Consider the following 21,121-nt stretch of genomic DNA (forward strand, 5'->3'; position numbering starts at 1 on the left):
TGCCAATCTGCTGGAACTGTCCTGGAATTCAGTGGGCATTGGAATAATTTGATGAATGCTGCCACAATTTCTGTAGCTACTTTCTTTAAAATCTTCGGATGCAGATTCATAGGTCCTGGTGTCTTGATTTCTTTCAGTACTATTGAATTGTCACATACTTTGTCCTTCATGAATGGAGACCATTATAAGACCTTACTTCACATTAGCATCTTGTTTATCTGATATGTTTGGAATATTAGGGTTTGGAATATTATGGTCAGTAAAGTGTGGCACTGGGATAGAGATTAGTGGGTGAAGCTTGGAGGTGATCATGTTATGTTGGTGATTGTGATGGAATAGATAGGTGGGGGGGAAGAAAGATGGACAGGTAGGTCATGTCAAGATGGTGGAGTCAAGTTGGAGGGTTGAAACTGGGATGGGGCAGGTGGAGGGGAGATTTGGAATCAGGTGAATTCAGTGTTGAGGCCTTGTAGTTGTAGGCTCCCAAGCAGAAGATGAGGTGTTCCTCCTCACGTTTGCGGGTGGCCTTGTTCAGGTGGTGGAAGGGGCCCAGAATGGACATGTCACTGGGGGATTGAGAGGGGGAGTTGAAATGAATAGCCACAGGAATGTGGGGTTGGTTGGTGCATATGGACCAGAGATGATCCCTGAACCATTCCTCGAGTTTGCACTTGGTCTCTGCAATTTAGGGGAGACCACATTGAGAGCAACAGATGCAGTAAATGAGGTTCAAGGATATGTAATCAAATCTCTGCCAGATTTGGAATGGTCTGTTGGGGCACTGGACGGAGGTGAGAGAAGGTGTGAGCGCAGGTTTTGCACGTTTTAAGGCAACAGAGAAAGGTGCCCTACTGCCCCCTCGACTGCGACCTCACCTCTTATCACCAAACCATTATCACTAAGACCATCCACAATCTCATAATCTCAGTCTCCAATCTCAAAGTTCTCCAACCCTATACCACCTGGTTCCATTGCTTATCCAAAATCCACAAACCTAACTGCCCCCTGATTGTCTCTGCCTGCTCCTGCCCTACTGAACTCATCTTTGCTTTCCTCGACTCTGTCCTGTCTCCCTTGGTCCAGGAACTCCCAATATATGTTTGAGACACCACCCACTCCCTTCACCTCCTCTGTGACTTTGAATTCCCTGGTTCCATACACCTCATTTTCCCCATAGCACTCAGTCCATCTACACCTGCATCCCCCATGAGGAAGGACTAAAAGCCCTCCATTTCATCCTCTCCCATTGACTACCTAGTCCCCCTCCACTAACACTCTCACTCGATTGGCGGAACTGATCCCCACTCTAAACAACTTATCTTTTCAATCCTCCCATTTCCTACAAACTAAAGGAGTAGCTAAAGGTACCTATATGGGTCCCAGCTTTACCTGCCTCTTCATAGGATACATAGAAAAATCCCTCTTCCACAGCCATGCTGGCACCATCCCCCACCTTTTCCTCTGCTACATTGATGACTGTATCGGTGCTGCCGCCATGAAGAACTTGATCAGTTCACCCACTACACGAACAACTTCAACCCTGACCTTAAATTCACTTAGACCATCTCCAAGATCTCCCTCCCCTTCCTGGACTTCTCCGTCTCCGGTGACCAACTTAACACTGATATCTATTTCAAACTCATCGACTCTTAAGCCCTCTTAAGCTACCTTGACTACCACCCCACCCCCAATTCCTTATTCCCAATTCCTCTACCTCTGCTGTATCTGCTCCCAGGATGAGCAATTCCAGTCCATGACAACCCAGATGTTATCAACAATGCTCTCAATTGCATCTCCTCTATTTCCTGCACTTCCACCCTCGAACCCCACACCTCGAACCACAACAAGGATAGATTCTCCCCCCCCCCCCCCCCCCCCCCCCCCACCCCTTGGTCCTCATATACCACCTCATTAGTTTTTAAATTCAGTGTATCATCCTCCGCTATTTTCGCCACCTACAGTCAGACCCCACCTGATGATAATCCACTTCATGATTTCCTTGCCCATGTTCAACCTGAAGCTGTGAGACTTCATGGATCCGAAGTCAATGTTGTAATCCCCAAGAGTAACTCTATCTCAAAAGTATGCCACTATGCCGCGTTCTCTGCCAGGTCTGTCCTCCTGGAGGGACAGGACCTATCCAGGGATAGTGATAGTGGTGTCTTGGACATTGTCTGTGAGATATGATTTTGTGCGTATGACTATTCCAGGCTGTTGCTTGGCTAGTCTGTGTGACAGCTCTCCCAACTTTGACACGAGTCCCCAGATGTTAGGAAGGAAGACTTTGCAGGATTGACAGGGCTGTTTCTGCTGTTGTTTTTTCCGGTAGCCAAGTTGATGCCTGGTGATCTGCCCGGTTTCATTTATTTGAGACTTTATAATGATGGGTACAACTAAGTGGCTTGCTAGGCCACTTGAGAGGGCAATTAAGCATCAACTACATTGCTGTGAGTCTGGAATGTAGGCCAGAACAGGTGAAGATGGCAGATTTCCTTCCCTAAAAGAAGTGAACCAGATTGTTTTTTGTCCCGACAATCAACAATAATTTAATGGTCATCAGAAGATTCTTAATTCCAGATTTTTTATTGAATTCAAATTCCACAATCTGCCATGGTAGGTTCAAACACTTGTCCACAGAACATTAGCTGAGTTTTGAGATTAATACCAATCTAGCAATAATACCAATAGGCCATTGTAAGAGATATCATAATAAGAGATATCATATTTAAGGATCCTCTAAGGGATAGCAATCAAAACATCGCAGAATTTCAAATTCAGTTTGAGGGAGTGGAACTTGGGGCTCAAACTATAAGAATTACAGAGGTATGAAGTTGTCTAAAGTGGATTAGGAAAATAGACGAAAGAGAAAGTCAATGGATAATCAGTGACAGACGTTTAGGCATTTATTTCATAATGCTCAGCAAAAATTCATTCTGGTCAAAAAGGACTCAGTGAGAAGCGTGGACCATGGGTGGTTAACAAATGCAGTCAAGGAGATTATTCAGTCAAAAACCAAGATGTACTAAATGGCAAAAACTTGGGATAGGCAAGAGGTCAGGGAATCTATTAGTAACTAGCAGTGGATGACTAGAAAGTCAATAAAATAGAGGGACAATTGATTCTGCAAGACAAATAAAATCAAAAAGCAAGAATATGGGTATATAAAGAAAAACATAACTAAAGTGAGTTTGGGACACTTGGAGGATGCAAATGGGGATTGATACCAGGGCACAGGGAAATGTTAGATATTTTATACAATTATTTTGCATTGGTCTTCACAATGGATTTTTAATAATCCAAAGATAGGAGACAGTGAGGACTGCAGATGTTGGAGAAGTCAGAGTCGATAAATTGTGGCACTGAAAAAAGCATAGCACATGCACATGAGGGAAAAACATATTTGGCCACATCCTTACTAATCTGCCAGCTGCAAATGCCTCTTCCCATATAGTATTGGTAACAGCAACCATTGTACACTCCTTGTGAAGACGAAGTCCCACCTTCACATTGAGAATAACCTCCACTGTGTTGTGATGTACTATCACCAGGCTAAATGGGACAATCTTTGAATAGCTCAAGCAACTCAAGACCGGGCATCAATGAGATGCTCTTGGTCATCAACAGCAGCAGAATTGTACTCCAACACAACCTCATGGCCTGGCATATCCCTCACTCAACCACTACCATCAAGCCAGGGGTCAATGCTGGTTCAATGAAGAGTTCAGGAGGGCATGCCAGGAGCAGCACCAGACATACCAGAAGATGAGACGTCAATCTGGTGAAGCCACCAAACTGACTACTTGTATGCCAAACAGCACAATCAGCAAATGATAGACAGAGTCAAGGATCCCACAGTCAACAAATTAGATCTAGGCTCTGTAGTCCTGCTACATCCAGTTGTGAATGGTGGTAGATGATTAAACATCTCAATGGAGAAGATGGCTCCACAAATATCCTCAAGTCTCAATGATGGAAGAGTCCAGCACATCAGTGTAGAAAATAATGCTGAAGCTTTTGCAGCAATCTTCAGCCAGAAGTGCTGAGTGGATGATCCATCTCGGCCTCGTCCAATGGTCCCAGCATTACACAGTACAACATTGATTCTCCGAACATCAATTATCCGAATTTCAAATTATCTGAACAAGATCTCGAGGTCCTGTGAAAAATGGCATTAGAGCATGGGAAGAAACTGTTTAATATTCTTATATATTGTGTGAACATTCTGATGAGCTGGATCTCGGAAAATTCCCCGGGCCTGTCTGGATGTTGCAGGTTAGTTATGGAACATGTCCCCTGAGACTTCCTTACCAGTATGGTGCACCAAAAAATGGGGAATTTTCTTATAAGGTAGCCCTTTTTGAACCATATGGATGCAGACTTGTTGGCTATATTGATTAGGGCCTTTGTAAAGCCATGAAGACTGGGTCTGGTGGGCCGGGGATCCTGAGAGGAAGAATCCTGAATAAATATGGTATGCCAACTGATGCTCACGATGATGGGGAGCTTCACTGGGGTTGCGCTGAGTGGTGTAATTTAATTTAATTCAACTTAATGGTCTGCATCCCAGGGTACTGAAGGAGGTGGCTCGGGAAATCGTGGATGCGTTGGTGATTATTTTCCAGAGTTCAAAAGATTCGGGGTCGGTTCCTGAGGATCGGAGGGTGGCTAATGTTATACCACTTTTTAAGAAAGGTGGGCGAGAGAAAGCAGGTAATTATAGACCAGTTAGTCTGACCTCAGTGGTGGGAAAGATGCTGGAGTCTATTATAAAGGATGAAATTACTGCACATCTGGATAGTAGTAACAGGATAGGACAGAGTCAGCATGGATTTATGAAGGGGAAATCATGCTTGACTAATCTTCTTGAAATTTTTGAGGATGTAACTATGAAGTTGGACGAGGGAAATCCAGTAGATGTAGTGTACCTGGACTTTCAGAAAGCTTTTGATAAAGTCCCACACAGGAGGTTAGTGAGTAAAATTAGGGTGCATGGTATTGGGGGCAAAGTACTAGATTGGATTGAAAATTGGTTGGCTAATAGGAAACAAAGGGTAGTGATAAACGGCTCCATTTCGGAATGGCAGGCAGTGACCAGTGGGGTACCGCAGGGATCCGTGCTGGGACCATAGCTTTTTACAATATATGTTAATGATATAGAAGATGGTATCAGCAATAACATTAGCAAATTTGCTGATGATACAAAGCTGGGTGGCAGGGTGAAAAGTGATGAGGATGTTAGGAGATTACAGGGTGACCTGGACAAGTTAGATGAGTGGGCAGATGCATGGCAGATGCAGTTTAATGTGGATAAATGTATGGTTATCCACTTTGGTAGCAAGAACAGGAAGGCAGACTACTACCTCAATGGAATCAATTTATGTAAAGGGGCAGTACAGAGAGATCTGGGTGTTCTTGTACACCAGTCAATGAAGGCAAGCATGCAGGTACAGCAGGTAGTGAAGAAGGCTAATAGCATGCTGGCCTTCATAACAAGAGGAATTGAGTATAGAAGCAAAGAGGTGCTTCTGCAGCTGTACAGGGCCCTGGTGAGACCACACCTGGAGTACTGTGTGCAGTTCTGGTCTCCAAATTTGAGAAAAGACATTCTGGCTATTGAGGGAGTGCAGCGTAGGTTCACGAGGTCAATTCCTGGAATGGCAGGATTACCTTACACTGAAAGACTGAAGCGACTGGGCTTGTATACCCTTGAGTTTCGAAGATTGAGAGGGGATCTGATTGAGACGTATAAGATTATGAAAGGATTGGACACTCTGGCAGTAGGAAACATATTTCCACTGATGGGTGAGTGCCGAACCAAAGGACACAGCTTAAAAATACGGGGTAGATCATTTAGGACAGAGCTCAGGAGAAACTTCTTCACACAGAGAGTGGTGGCTGTGTGGAATGCTCTGCCCCAGAGGGCAGTGGAGGCCCACTCTCTGGATTCATTTAAGAAGGAGTTGGATAGAGCTCTCAAAGATAGTGGAATCAAGGGTTATGGAGATAAGGCAGGAACAGGATACTGATTAGGAATGATCAGCCATGATTATATTGAATGGCGGTTCAGGCTCGAAGGGCTGAATGGCCTACTACTGCACCTATTGTCTATTGTCTATTAATTCAAGTTACCTTATTTTGTTTAATTATTTATTGTATTGTAGTATGGGTTTTTTTATTTGTTTGTTTTGTAAAGTAGAGTAGTAGTTAGTCTATTATTATAGAACATAAAACATAGAAAAGTACAGCGCAGAACAGGCCCTTTAGCCCACGATGTTGTGCTGAGGTTTAATACTAACGTAAAATATAGTAACTTAACCTACGCACCCCTCAACCCAAACTATCCATGAGCATGTCCCGCAGTCGTTTAAATGTCCCCAATGACTCTGCTTCCACCACCACAGCTGGCAAAGCATTCCTTGCATTTACAACTCTCTGCGTAAATAACCAACCTCTGATGTCTCCTCTATACCTTCCTCCTAATATCTTCAAACTATGACTTCTCGTACCAGTCAATCCTGCCCTGGGGAAAAGTCTCTGGCTATTGACTCTATCTATTCCACTCATTATTTGTACACCTCAATCAGGTCTCCTCTCTTCCTCCTTCTCTCCAGAGAGAAAAGTCCGAGCTTATTCAACCTTTCTTCATAAGGCAAGCCCCCCAGTCCAGGCAGCATCCTGGTAAACCTTCTTTGCACCCTCTCCAAAGCCTCTGTATCTTTCCTATAGTAGGGCGACCAGAACTGGACACAATATTCCAAGTGTGGTCTCACCAGGAACTTGTAGAGCTGTAACAAAACCTCACGGCTCTTAAACTCGATCTCCCTGTTAATGAAAGCCAAAACATCATATGTTTTCGTAACAACCCTATCCACTTGGGCGGCAACTTTGAGGGATCTATGTACTTGCACACCCAGATCCCTCTGTTCCTCCACACTATCAAGAATCCTGTCTTTAATCCTATATTCAGCATTCAAGTTCGACCTTCCAAAATGCATCACTTCGCATTTATCCAAGTTGAACTCCATCTGCCATTTCTCAGCCCAGCTCTGCATCCTGTCTATGTCACGCTGCAACCTGCAGTAGCCCTCTATACTATCGATGACACATCCAACCTTTGTGTCATATTATAAGATGGTTATACTATTTTTATTGTAATTTTACAATTTTGTAAAAAATTAAAAATCTTTTTCAATAAAAGAAAATGGCATTAGGCAACTCAGCATTCAGTTAAACAGCATTATGTCATGCATTGCCAGATAACCGAGAAATGTTCAATAAGCGGCACTCAAATTACGACTTGTTTACGATAGATCAGTTATTGGTTAGATGGCATTATGGCTTGCATTGTTGAATAACCAAGAAATGTTCAGATAACCGGCACTCATAAATTACTGCTTGTTTACGATCAGTTCAATTATCCGAATAAATACTCCCCACCCCGTCTCACTGGGATAATCAAGGTTCTACTGTAAATACCAGTCTTCAGCCAATTCAATTTACTCTATGTGATATCAAGAAGTGGTTGGAGACACTGGATACTGCAAAGGCCAAGGGTTCTGACAATGTTCCCGCAATAGTACTGAAGACTCATGCTCCAGAACTTGTCACTCCCCTCGCCAAGCTGCTGCAGTACAATTACAACACTGGCATCCACTCAACAATGTGGAAAATTGCCCAAGTACGTCCTGTGCAAAAAAAACAAGACAAATCCAACCCGGCTACTTGCTGCCTCATCAGTCTATTCTTGATCACTAGTAAGTTGATGGAAAGGGTAATCAACAATGCTATCAAGCAGCACCGCTCAGCAATACCCCTCTCAGTGATTCACAGGTTGGGTTTTGCCAGAGCCATTCAGCTCCAGACTTCATTACAGCCTTGGTTCAAACATGGACAAAAGAGCTGACTTCCAGAGGTGAATTGAGAGTGACAGCCCTTAATATCAAGGCTGCATTCAATCGCGTGTGGCATCAAGGAGCTCTAGCAACACTGGAATCAATGCGTATCAGGGGCAAACTCTCTGGTGGTTGTGGTCATACCTGACACATAGTCGAGATTGTTAGAGGTCAGTCATGTAAGTTACAGGACATTGCTGCAGGAATTACTCAGGGTAACATCTTTTGACCAATCATCTTCAGCTGCTTTATCAAAGACCTTCCTTTCATCATAAGGTGTTCACATGGAGATGTTCACTGACGATTGCACAAATTTCAGCACCATTTACAACTCCTTAAATACTGAAATCGTCCAGGTTCAAATGCAGCAAGATCTGGGCAATATCCATGCTTGGGCTGGCAAGTGGGAAGTAAAATCCATGCCATAAAATGCTATGACCTTCACGAGTAAGAGGCAATCTGATCATCGCCTCGTGACATTCAACGGTTACCATTACTGATCACCCAGTATCAACATCCAGGAAGTTATAATTGACCAGAAACTCAACTGGACTCACCACATAAACTCAATAGCTACAAGAGCAGATCAGAGGCTAGGAATACTGTGTTGTGTGACTTCTGACCTTAATTACCTCAGTAAATAAAACTTTTCAGTAAAAATTTGCATTTCCAAATCCTGCAAGGACCTTAAATTCTCAAATCAATCCTTGGTCTTAAACTAAGATTAATTTGAATTCCTGGGCAGTAATTTAGGATGTAGGCTCCACATATCCGCTTGCCAATTGCACCACCATCACTGCTTCTCATAAGAAAAGTGCTATTAATTACTCAAATGTCACAACTAAAATAGAATGACTATAGTCAGACCAAGTTAATGCTATTTCTAGACCTCTGCTATTTACAATTTTACACATGAGAAACACAACCTGATGGTACATCTTTATTTGAATTGTTATTAGTAAAGCAGTTATGTTGTACTGGTGTGAGTTTTATAAGTATGCTCAATTCCTGAAATAGCAAGGAACAGTTTGTGCCAGTATTCTGATCAGCTGACCACTGGAGATTCTGTACTGCAATCTTCTCCTCCTTTCTAACTGAAATCTGTTTATCATTTTTTTGCTAATTTTAGCAGTATGAGATATGTGACAACATGACCATTGTACTTTTAAACTCACAGTGCTAGAATGTGACATTCAAGTATTTTACACTAATTTAATACTTTAAATCAACAAATCAGATATTCTAATTATGAGCATAGTCTCTGTACACATAAACAGAAACAAATTATAACCTTCACTAATTTTTAAAAACCTACTTCTGTTTTCTGATATTACCTCTAATGGTTAATAAACCACACCAGCCATTAATTAAATCGAATAAAAGATTACTTTAAATATGCAACTGTATCCACGTAATGAACATCTTAAGCTAATTGTGATGATATTACCAAAAAGTGTTGCCAGTGCTTTTATCTAGTTAATATAGTCATTGCAAGCAATTATGTGCACCCAAAGCACTAAGAAAGCATTTTGCTCTTCGATGGACACCATTGGCTCAACAGTAATTATGTTGGGATAAAATTGTACAGCCATGCTTTAAAAAATTTAAAATGAACACCAGCAGATTGTGCTTTCATCTCTTCAGCTAACCAGACAGAGTATGCCAACCAAAGATGCTTTGTTGCTGTAATTAGGAATAAAATCTAAATTAAAGGGATTTTCACAGCAACTGAAGAATAATATAAGCTCAAGTGACAAGAATATATGACCAGGAAAGACAATGAATTTACAATAGGATATATCTGAGACAGCATGTTTGAATTTTTTTTTAAAGAAATGAATGATGATGCTGATAAAAATATAGTATGTCAATGCTTTTTTTGATAACTTCATTCATGGGATGTGGGAATTGTTGGCTAGGCTAGCATTTATGGCCTACATGTATCCCTAAAAGATAGTGGTGAGCCAAGTTCTTGAACTTCTGTAGTTATTTTGTATATGTAGACCACCCCCCCCCCCCCGAATGCCGTTAGGGAATTCAAGGACTTTGACTCAATAACAGTGAAGGCACAGCAACATATTTGACATATTTCAAAGACAGGATGATGGGTAACTTGGAGGGGAACATTAATGTTAGGTCTAAAAGAATATTTGTGTAGTCAGAAATATGTTTCTGCAAGCACTCAGACATTCTTCTAAGCATTACTTGAACAAAATCAAGGGCTGAATGTTAACTGAAGCAAAAAAGACCTGTTGCCATGACAAAAAGCATATCATGAGCTCTCTGGTGTGGATGTTGGAAGAGTCAAGTGGACTGCTGTGTCATATGAACAAGGAACTAGAGTAGACCATTCAGCTCCTCAACTTTGCTATCATGGCCAACATGATTGTAACTTAAAATCCACCTTCACGCCTCCCTGAATAAACTTTCATCCTCTCACGTAATAGGAATCTATCTATCTCTGCCTTAGAAATATTCAAAGATTCTTCTTGGAAAGCTGGAGGAAGCAGAGTTCCAAAGACTCCCAACATTTTGAGAGTTTTGTTTTGCCTCAACTCTGCTTTAACTGGGCAAAGCCTTATTTTTAAACACTTAAAGTCATAGAGTCATAGAGATGTACAGCATGGAAACAGACCCTTCGGTCCAACCTGTCCATGCCGACCAGATATCCCAACCCAATCTAGTCCCACTGCTAGCACCTGGCCCATATCCCTCCAAACCCTTCCTATTCATATACCCATCCAAATGCCTCTTAAATGTTGCAATTGTACCAGCCTCCATCACTTCCTCTGGCAGCTCATTCCATACACGTACCACCCTCTGTGTGAAAAAGTTGCCCCGTAGGTCTCTTTTATATCTTTCCCCTCTCACTCTAAACCTATGCCCTCTAGTTCTGGACTCCCCGAGCCAAGGGAAAAGACTTTGCCTATTTACCCTATCCATGCCTCTCATAATTTTGTAAGCCTCTATAAGGTCACCTCTCAGCCTCCGACGCTCCAGGGAAAACAGTCCCAGCCTGTTCAGCCTCTCCTATCCTGGCAACATCCTTGTAAATCTTTTCTGAACATCTTTCCAATAGGAAGGAAACCAGAATTGCATGCAATATTCCAACAGTGGCCTAACTAATGTCCTGTACAGCTGCAATATGACCTCCCAACTCCTGCACTCAATGCTCTGACCAATAAAGGAAAGCATACCAAATGCCTTCTTCACTATCTTATCTACCTGCGACTCCACTTACAAGGAGCTATGAATCTGCACTCCAAGGTCTCTTTGTTCAACAACACTCCCTAGGACCTTACCATTAAGTGTATAAGTCCTGCTAAGATGTGCTTTCACAAAATGCAGCACCTCGCATTTATCTGAATTAAACTCCATCAGCCCATTGGCCCATTGGCTCATCTGGTCAAGATCCTGTTGTAATCTGAGGTAACCTTCTTTGCTGTCCACTACACCTCCAATTTTGGTGTCATCTGCAAACTTACTAACTGTACCTCTTATGCTCGCATCCAAATCACCTATGTAAATGACAAAAAGTAGAGGACCCAGCACTGATCTGTGTGACACTCCACTGGTCAGTCTGATAAACAACCCTCCACCACCACCCTCTGTTTTCTACCTCTGAGCCAGTTCTGTATCCAAATGGCTAGTTCTCTCTGTATTCCGTGAGATCTAACCTTGATAATCAGTCTCCCATGGGGGACCTTGTCGAACGCCTTACTGAAGTCCATACAGATCACATCTACCGCTCTGCCCTCATCGATCTTTTTGTTACTTCCTCAAAAAACTCAATCAAGTTGGTGAGGCATGATTTCTTACGCAAAAAGCCATGTTGACTATCCCTAATCAGTCCTTGCCTTTCCAAATACATGTACATCCTATCCCTCAGGATTCCCTCCAACAACTTGCCCACCACCAAAGTCATGCTCACTGGTCTATAGTTCCCTGGCTTGTCCATACCACCCTTCTTAAACAGTGGCACCATGTTAACCTCGAGTCTTCCGGCACCTCACCTGTGACTATCGATGATACAAATATCTCAGCAAGAGGCCCAGCAATCACTTCTCTAGCTTCCCACAGAGTTCTAGGGTAAACCTGAGCAGGTCCTGGGGATTTATCCACCTTTACCCATTTCAAGACATCCAGCACTTCCTCCTCTGTAATTTGGACATTTTGCAAAATGTCACCATCTATTTCCCTACAGTCTATATCGCCACATCCTTTTCCACAGTAAATTCTGATGCAAAATACTCATTTAGTGTCTCCCCCATTTTCTGCGGCTCCACACAAAGGCCGCCTTGCTGATCTTTGAGGGGAGAAAGTGAGGTCTGCAGATGCTGGAGATCAGAGCTGAAAATGTGTTGATGGAAAAGCGCAGCAGGTCAGGCAACATCCAGGGAACAGGAGAATCGACGTTTCGGGCATAAGCCCTTCTTCAGTTTCCTGAAGAAGGGCTTATGCCCGAAACATCGATTCTCCTGTTCCCTGGATGCTGCCTGACCTGCTGCGCTTTTCCAGCAACACATTTTCAGCTCTGATCTCTGAGGGGCCCTATTCTCTCCCTAGTAATCCTTTTGTCCTTATTGTATTTGTAAAAACTCTTTGGATTCTCCTTAATTCTGTTTGCCAAAGCTATCTCATGTCCCCTTTTAGCCCTCTTGATTTCCCTCTTATGTATACTCCTACTTCCTTTATACTTTTCTAAGGATTAACTCAATGTATCCTGTTTCACAATTTTGCATAGTATGCTCCATTTGTCAAATTTTTGCCCATTCAATTAACCTAATTATGTCTGTTTGTAGGCTCCTTGTGTTCTCTTCATAACTTATTTTCCAATAATCTTTGTGTCATCACCAACTTAGGCAACCATAGGCCTCTTCATCCAAGTCATATTTATATAAGTTGTAACAGTTGAGGTCCCTGTAGTGATCCGTGTTGCACACCATTCATTGCATCTGTTCAGACTGAAAAGGACCAACTTATTCCTATTCTCTACTTACTTTTAGCAAGCCAATGTACTACCTACTTAATCACAAGCATTTATTTTCCACTATTACCTCTGTCAAATGATTTTGAGAAATCGAAGTACACATCAACCCTTTTATCCATAGCACATCACTTTCCCAAAAAGCTCCAATAGATTGTTTAAATCAGGGGTGAGTCAATTTCCACTGAATGCAACCTTTTCTATGGTCTTATACACCAGCTTTTATGCATTAGCCAATCACGTTTCTGGTCAATATTTTCACATAAAATTTTGATGGTGTTGTGTTTGTAAATGATAATGCTGTTGAATGCAAGACTTTCGAGCACTCAAGTGTTAATTATCCTTTTTGAGCATAAACCTCAAGGTTTTCTAGGCTAACTTTATAATTATTATTATCTGAGGAGTTGAATATGATATGGAATACTGCAATCATCAGTGATTAACTCCACTTTTTGAATGTAGAGGTCATAAATAATGCAGTTGAAGATGGTTGGGTCCAGGGCTTCTCTGAGGAACCTCTGTAGCATAGTCCTGAAGCTGAGATCATTGGCCTCCAGCAACCACACCATCTTCCTTTTGTAAGTTATGACTTCAAGTGGTGGATACTTTACTTTAAATCCTAATGACTTAAATTTTACTAGGGTTCCTTGGTGCAACACTCAGCAAAATGCTTTGATGTCAAATCACTCCCATTTCATCCTAGAATTCAGCTCTCTTTTTTTTAACCGCCAAACCTCAAACAAATCATTGGTCATAGCAAGCTGCCCGACTCTCAGGACAACTCCATACAATCCTGTCACGGTAGGTGGCAAGACATGTCAGAGTGTGGACATAGATACCACCATTACACGTGGGGACACCTCCCACCTTGTACGTGGTAGGTACTCATGTGACTCAACCAATGTTGTCCATATTATACGATATAGGCAAGGATGTCCTGAGGCATGGTACATTGGGGAAACCAAGCAAAGGCTACGACAACGGATGAATGGGCACCGCACAACAACCAACAGACAGGAGTGTTCCCTCCCAGTTGGGGAACACTTCAGTGGTCCAGGACATTCGACCTCTAACCTTCGGGTGACCATCCTCCAAGGTGGACTTCGGGACAGGCAGCAGCGAAAAGTGGCCAAGCAGAGGCTGATAGCTAAGTTCGGTACCCATAGGGAGGGCCTCAACCGGGACCTTAGGTTCATGTCACATTACAGGTGACCACCATTGCACTATATACACGCATAGACACTCCTACACACACACACAGAGTCACTCACACACACCCTTACAGACACGCACACTCCCACACCCACACAGGCATCCTCTCAGAGATTTAGACCACTCTGCACTCATGCACACATATATACACTCTCTCTCACAGACACTCACAACACCCCCACCACAGACATGCACACACAGACAAAGACACACATGCACACATATATTTTGTGGGGTGAATTTGTACTTGCAGAGTTACATTGTACTTTGCTCAAAAACTGCATGAATTCATGTAAAACTCTGAGCTCAAACACTGCATGAATTCATATAAAACTCTGTTTTCTCACTTTTTAGATTAGAATCAATCTAAAATTCATGGCATAGACAGAGAACACAGGGTCTAGCTAACGCTCATTGTTAACAGCTAACCTGAGAATGCAACTTTTAAAAAAAGGTTTTGTTATTTACACATGAAAAAAGTGAAACTATCATGGTATTCAAACAGATGAAAGACTCAACAGACAATCAAGGTATTTTTCAATGTATAATTTCAGTTACATCACACTGTAAACTTTTGCTATAGATTCTGTGTCTTAGAATTGTGTCCTCCACTATCACCTGATGAAGGAGTGGCACTCCCAAAGCTAGTGTGCTTCCAATTAAACCTGTTGGACTATAATCTGGTGTTGTGTGATTTTTAACAATGTTGGAGCTGTACTGGAACAATATGGCCAGAAAAGCAGTTAGTTCTGGGTCACAAGTCTTCACCAGGGTCTAGGAGATGGGTGCACACATTACTAATTATCAGGGCTGTGCCTTCAGGGGAACCATGTACTCAGCTATGATGAGCAAATGGCTGGAGTTATTGTTTTCTAGGCCCAGCCTTTGAGGATTGCTGCTGGGAGCTGCGTCCTATCCTTGGGACTTACCACCTGTAGCTGTGCCTTAGGATACTGCAAAATCTGGCCTTAAAGAGATTGCTGGGTCCATGTCTCAGGACCAGACTTCAGGGCTTGTTAAGAGCCAGGTCTAGGGATTGTTGGTCGATTTGCTCTGGAGGATGCTGCCTGTTGCTAGGAGCTAGGGTAGAGGAGAGAAGGAGATTGCAAGAAATTGGGGAGGGGAAGAAGAGTTTCCTCGGATGGTGGAGTAGGAGAAGGCTACAAATTAGGTGGAAAGATGAAGCTGCAAGAGGGTTAGGAACGAAGGAGGCTGCAAGTTTTATACAGTTTTAAACTGTCAAAAAAGCACAACCAACCAACACTTTAAAAATTTCTTCATGAGATGTGTTGCTGCTTAGGCCAACATTTATTGCCCAGAGGGTAGTTAAGAGTCAATCATATCGCTGTAGGACCCACCTCACAATAAGAAAATGATGGCAAATTTCCTTACCTGTGAACCAGGTAAGTTATTATGACAGTCGATAGTGGCTCCATGCTTACTATCAAGCCATCTTTCATTTTAGTTGAAATCACATTCTATCATCTGCGATTGTGGAATTCAAACCCATGTCAGCAGAACATTTGTCTGGGAATCTGGATTACTAGCCCAGTGACATTACCACTATGCCACTATCAGCGAGCCAGAGAAGCCAGAGATAATGAATTCTTTGCAAATGAATGTGGACCTAGATTATGATTCGGAGATGCCGGTGTTGGACTGGGGTGTACAAAGTTAAAAATCACACAACACCAGGTTATAGTCCAACAGGTTTAATTGGAAGCACACTAGCTTTCGGAGCGACGCTCCTTCATCAGGTGATTGTGGAGGGCTCGATCGTAACACAGAATTTATAGCAAAAATTTGCAGTGTGATGTAACTGAAATTATACATTGAAGAATTGATTGTCTGTTAAGCCTTTCATCTGTTAGAATACAGTGATAGTTTCACTTCTTTCATGTGTAAATCACAAAACCCTTTTTTTTAAAGTTGCATTCTCGGGTTAGCTGTTAACAATGGTGATAGCTAGACAATATGTTGAAGGTGTTAGCCCCCTGTGTTCTCTGTCTATGACCTGATGTTTAGATTGATTCCAATCTAAAAAGTGAAATAACAGAGTTTTACATAAATTCATGCAGTTTTTGAGCTCAGAGTTCGACATGAATCTATGTGGTTTTTGAGCAAAGTGCAATGTAACTCTGAAAGTACCAAAGAAATTCACCACACAAAATATATATGTGTGCATGTGGGTCTTTGTCTGTCTGTGTGTGTGCCTGTCTGGGGTGGGGGTTGTGAGTGTGAGAATCCACACTCATAGCCTGCACACAGGATACATCAGTACAATTACGTGACATTGCCAAACAGACAAGGCAACAAAACTACACCACGTACATGCACGCCAAGAACAAAAAAACTGGAGAAGCTTGGCATTCTCACCAGTAATAGCAAAGCCCGCCCTGGAACCACAGTAGACAACATCATCACTCCGGGGTAGTCTATTGTCAACTTATCGGACCACACCCTTCGACCGGAAGAGATTGAAGTCCTGAGTAGGGGTCTCAACTTCTGCCCCACCACCAAAATGGACCCGTTGGTTCTGGCAGCAGACACAGAGGAGTTCATCAGACGAATGAGACTCCGGGAATTCTTTCAAGGTGCCGGCAGTGATCCCACTGAGTCCACTGATGAACTAGTTCAGTCATCACAGGGATCTGTAGAGGAGTGACCAAAGAAGGTGTCAACATGGACTCCACCGGAGGGCCACTGCCCTGGGCTTGACATGAATGCTCAAACTGTCAGGAAATATATAAATGCCAGATTCATCAGCCGTACCCATAAGGTAGAGCAAAACATCACTCGTTCCCAACGCAATGCCATCCAGGCTCTCAAAACCAATCACAACATTGTCATCAAATCAGCAGATAAAGGAGGAGCCGTTGTCATTCAGAATAGAACAGATTACTGCAAGGAAGTGTACCGACAACTGAACAACCAGGAACACTACAGGCAACTACCAGCTGATCCGACCAAAGAACATATCCGAGAATTAAACACACTGATCAGAACTTTGGATCCAGTCCTTCAGAGCTCCCTACGCGCCCTCATCCCACGTACTTCTCATGTAGGCGACTTCTACTGCCTTCCAAAGGTACACAAAGCCAATACACCGGGACGTCCCATCATGTTGGGAAATGGGACCATATGTGAGAATCTCTCTGGCTATGTGGAAGGCATCTTGAAACCTATTGTACAGGGGATCCCCAGCTTCTGTCGCGACACTACGGATTTCTTACAGAAACTCAGCACCCATGGACCAGTCGAACCAGGAACATTCCTCGTCACAATTGATGTTTCCGCACTTTCACCAGCATCCCCCACAATGATGGCATCACGGCAACAGCCTCAGTACTCGACATCAACAACTGCCAGCCTCCAAACACCATCCTACAACTCATCCGCTTTATCCTCGATCATAACGTCTTCACCTTTGACAACCAATTCTTCATCCAGACACACGGAACAGCCATGGGGACCAAATTTGCACCCCAATATGAAAACATTTTTATGCACAGGTTCGAACAAGATTTCTTCTCTATGCAGGATCTCAAACCGACATTGTACACCATTGATGACATTTTCTTCCTCTGGACCCATGGCGAGGAGTCACTGATAAAACTACACAGTGACATCAACAATTTTCATCCCACCATCAAACTCACCATGGACTACTCTCAACTGTCTGTCTCATTCTTGGACACGTGCGTCTCCATCAAGGACGGACACCTCAGCACCACACTCTACCGCAAACCCACAGACAACCTCACAATGCTACACTTCTCCAGCTGCCACCCAAAATATATTAAAACAGCCATTCCCTATGGACAAGCCCTATGCATACACCGGATCTGCTCAGATGAGGAGGAACGTGACGGACACCTGGAAGTACTCAAGGATGCCTTCACAAGAACGGGGTACAATGTTCAACTCATTGACCACCAGTTCCGACGTGCCACAGCAAGGAACCGTAATGACCTCCTCAGGAGACAGACACGGGCTGCAATTGACAGGGTAACCTTCGTTGTTCAGTACTTCCAAGGGGCTGAAAAATTCTTTGTGACCTGCAACACATTATCAATGAGGATGAGCACCTCACCAAGACCTTCCCCACACCTCCACTACTTGCCTTTAAACAACCGCCAAACCTCAAACAGATCGTTGTTCGTAGCAAACTGCCCGGCTCTCAGGACAACTCCATACAACCCTGTCACGGTGGACGCTGCAAAACATGTCAGATTGTGAACATAGATACCACTATTACACGTGGGAACACCTCCCACCGTGTACATGGCAGGTACTCATGTGACTCAGCCAACATTGTCTATCTTATACGTTGCAGGTAGGGATGCCCAGAGGCATGGTATACTGGGGAAACTGAGCAAATGCTACGACAACGGATGAATGGGCACCGCACAACAATCAACAGATAGGAGGGTTCCTTCCCAGTTGGGGAACACTTCAGTAGTCCAGGCCATTCAGCCTCGGACCTTCGGGTGACCATCCTCCAAGGTGGACTTCGGGACAGGCAGCAGAGGAAAGTGGCTGAGCAGAGGCTGATAGCTAAGTTCGGTACCCATAGGGAGGGCCTCAACCGGGACCTTGGGTTCATGTCACATTACAGGTGATCACCATTGCACTACACACACACACAGATATTCCTACACACACACACACACTCTCACTTGCACACGGACATAGATACACACAGACGCGCACACAGACACCCACACACACCCTTATAGACACACAGACTCCCACACATGCACCCCCTCACAGACTTAAGACACTCTGCACTCACTACACACACACTTTCTCACACTCACAACCCCCACCCCAGACAGACACACACACAGACAGACAAAGACCCACATGCACACATATATATTGTGTGTGGTGAATTTTTTTGGTACTTTCAGAGTTACATTGCACTTTGCTCAAAAACCACATAGATTCATGTCGAACTCTGAGCTCAAAAACTGCATGAATTTATGTAAAACTCTGTTATTTCACTTTTTAGATTGGAATCAATCTAAACATCAGGTCATAGACAGAGAACACAGGGGGCTAACACCTTCAACATATTGCCTAGCTATCACCATTGTTAACAGCTAACCCGAGAATGCAACTTTAAAAAAAGGGTTTTGTGATTTACACATGAAAGAAGTGAAACTATCACTGTATTCTAACAGATGAAAGGCTTAACAGAAAATCAATTCTTCAATGTATAATTTCAGTTACATCACACTGCAAATTTTTGCTATAAATTCTGTGTTACTATCGAGCCCTCCACAATCACCTGATGAAGGAGCGTCGCTCCGAAAGCTAGTGTGCTTCCAATTAAACCTGTTGGACTATAACCTGGTGTTGTGTGATTTTTGACCTAGATTATGGTTGCATGTGTTCAATGGCAACCAAATGGGGACAATATAGTGGGTGCTATTATAATAATCAATGTCAATTGTTAAATTTCAACCTGAGATGCAGTAAAAATGTACTAATAGCCTGGTTGAAATGTTTCAATTTTGTGCATATAGAATAAAAATGAATTTGCTGTACAGAAGATATGCTTAGGGTGTTTTTTTGTGTTGAAGTGGATATCAGTTGTTTAATAAACAAAGCATGCATTGTTCACTTATGTCTATTGCCTTGTGCCAATTTAAATTTTATGGTGTCCTGTGTTGTGCCAATATAAATTCCATGGTGTCTGATAAATTTCTGCTTTCCATGAATGATGTAGTTTTATGTTTAATGAAAGATTGATAATTCGAGATATTGATCAACTCTTCTGAATGTGCTTCTACGTAAGTCCAATTATCATGACTGAACACAATGATATTGTCACTACATGATTATATTACTTAGATGAGTTGATGAGAATGAATATGTGGGATAAGGTTATATTCCCTACAGTGTGGAAACAAGCCCTTCGGCCCAATCAGTCCACACCGGCCCTCCAAAGAGTAACCCACCCAGACCCATCTCCCTCTGACTAATGCACCGAACACTATGGACAATTTAGCATGGCCAATTCACCTGACCTGCACATCTTCAGATTGTGGAGCAGCCGAAGGAAACCCGCGCAAACACGGAGAGAATGTGTAAACTCCACACAGACACTCGTCCTAGGCTGGAATCGAACCTGGGACCCTGGTGCTGTGAGGCCGCAGTGCCGCCGTGATAAGATAAAAGAAAATAAATAAAAGATAAATCCTTGAAAAAATCTTAAGAGTTTTTGTATAAAATATTTGGCATAGGGTATTGTTCAGAGAATTGAAATAGTTCATATACTTTAGGCAACTAAGTTGTGTGCAACTGTCTGAATAAACCATCGTTTTAAACTACATGGAGGGAGGCTATGAGTAGGATTTGAAAACAAGGACGAGAATTTTAATATTAAAATAATTACTATCAAGCAACAATGCAAGTTAGTGAGTATAGGGATGATAGGTGAACAAGATGTGGTACCACTTATTAACATGACATTCATATTAACACAATATAAATGGGGCTTCTGGTTCAGAAACAGTTTAATGTAGAAGACCATCAGGAGTGCATTGGAGTAGTCAAGTTCAGAGGTACCGAAGGCACAATTGAAGGTTTCAACTGCAGATGAGCTGACACAAGTGTGGATTAGTGATGCTGTTGAGGGAGGATAGGTGACAAATGTATGTATGTCACAGAGGTTTAAAGTTAAAAATCACACAACACCAGGTTATAGTCCAACAGATTTATTTGGATGCACTAGCTTTCAGAGTGCTGCTCTGAAAGCTGGCGCTTCCGAATAAACTATTGGACTATGGGCCTGGGTAGGAGGCTGTCCAGAGGTTCAGTGTGCACTTGATGGGCCGAATGGCCTGCTTCCATACTGGAGGGATTCAATGATTCAGAGTATGGATTCCTGATGAAGGATGAGAAGAAAATGTTTACCTTTGTTGCAACCATGTCGGGTGTCATTTGTTACATTGATCAAAGTCAATCAGTAACCATGGTAATTAACACATTCTTAACTGGTTGATATTTAATTAGTTTAAAA

This window comes from Chiloscyllium plagiosum, unplaced genomic scaffold (genome assembly GCF_037043375.1).
Source record: "Chiloscyllium plagiosum isolate Xiang-an unplaced genomic scaffold, Cpla_swu_hap1 HiC_scaffold_2, whole genome shotgun sequence".
Lineage (NCBI taxonomy): Eukaryota > Metazoa > Chordata > Chondrichthyes > Orectolobiformes > Hemiscylliidae > Chiloscyllium > Chiloscyllium plagiosum.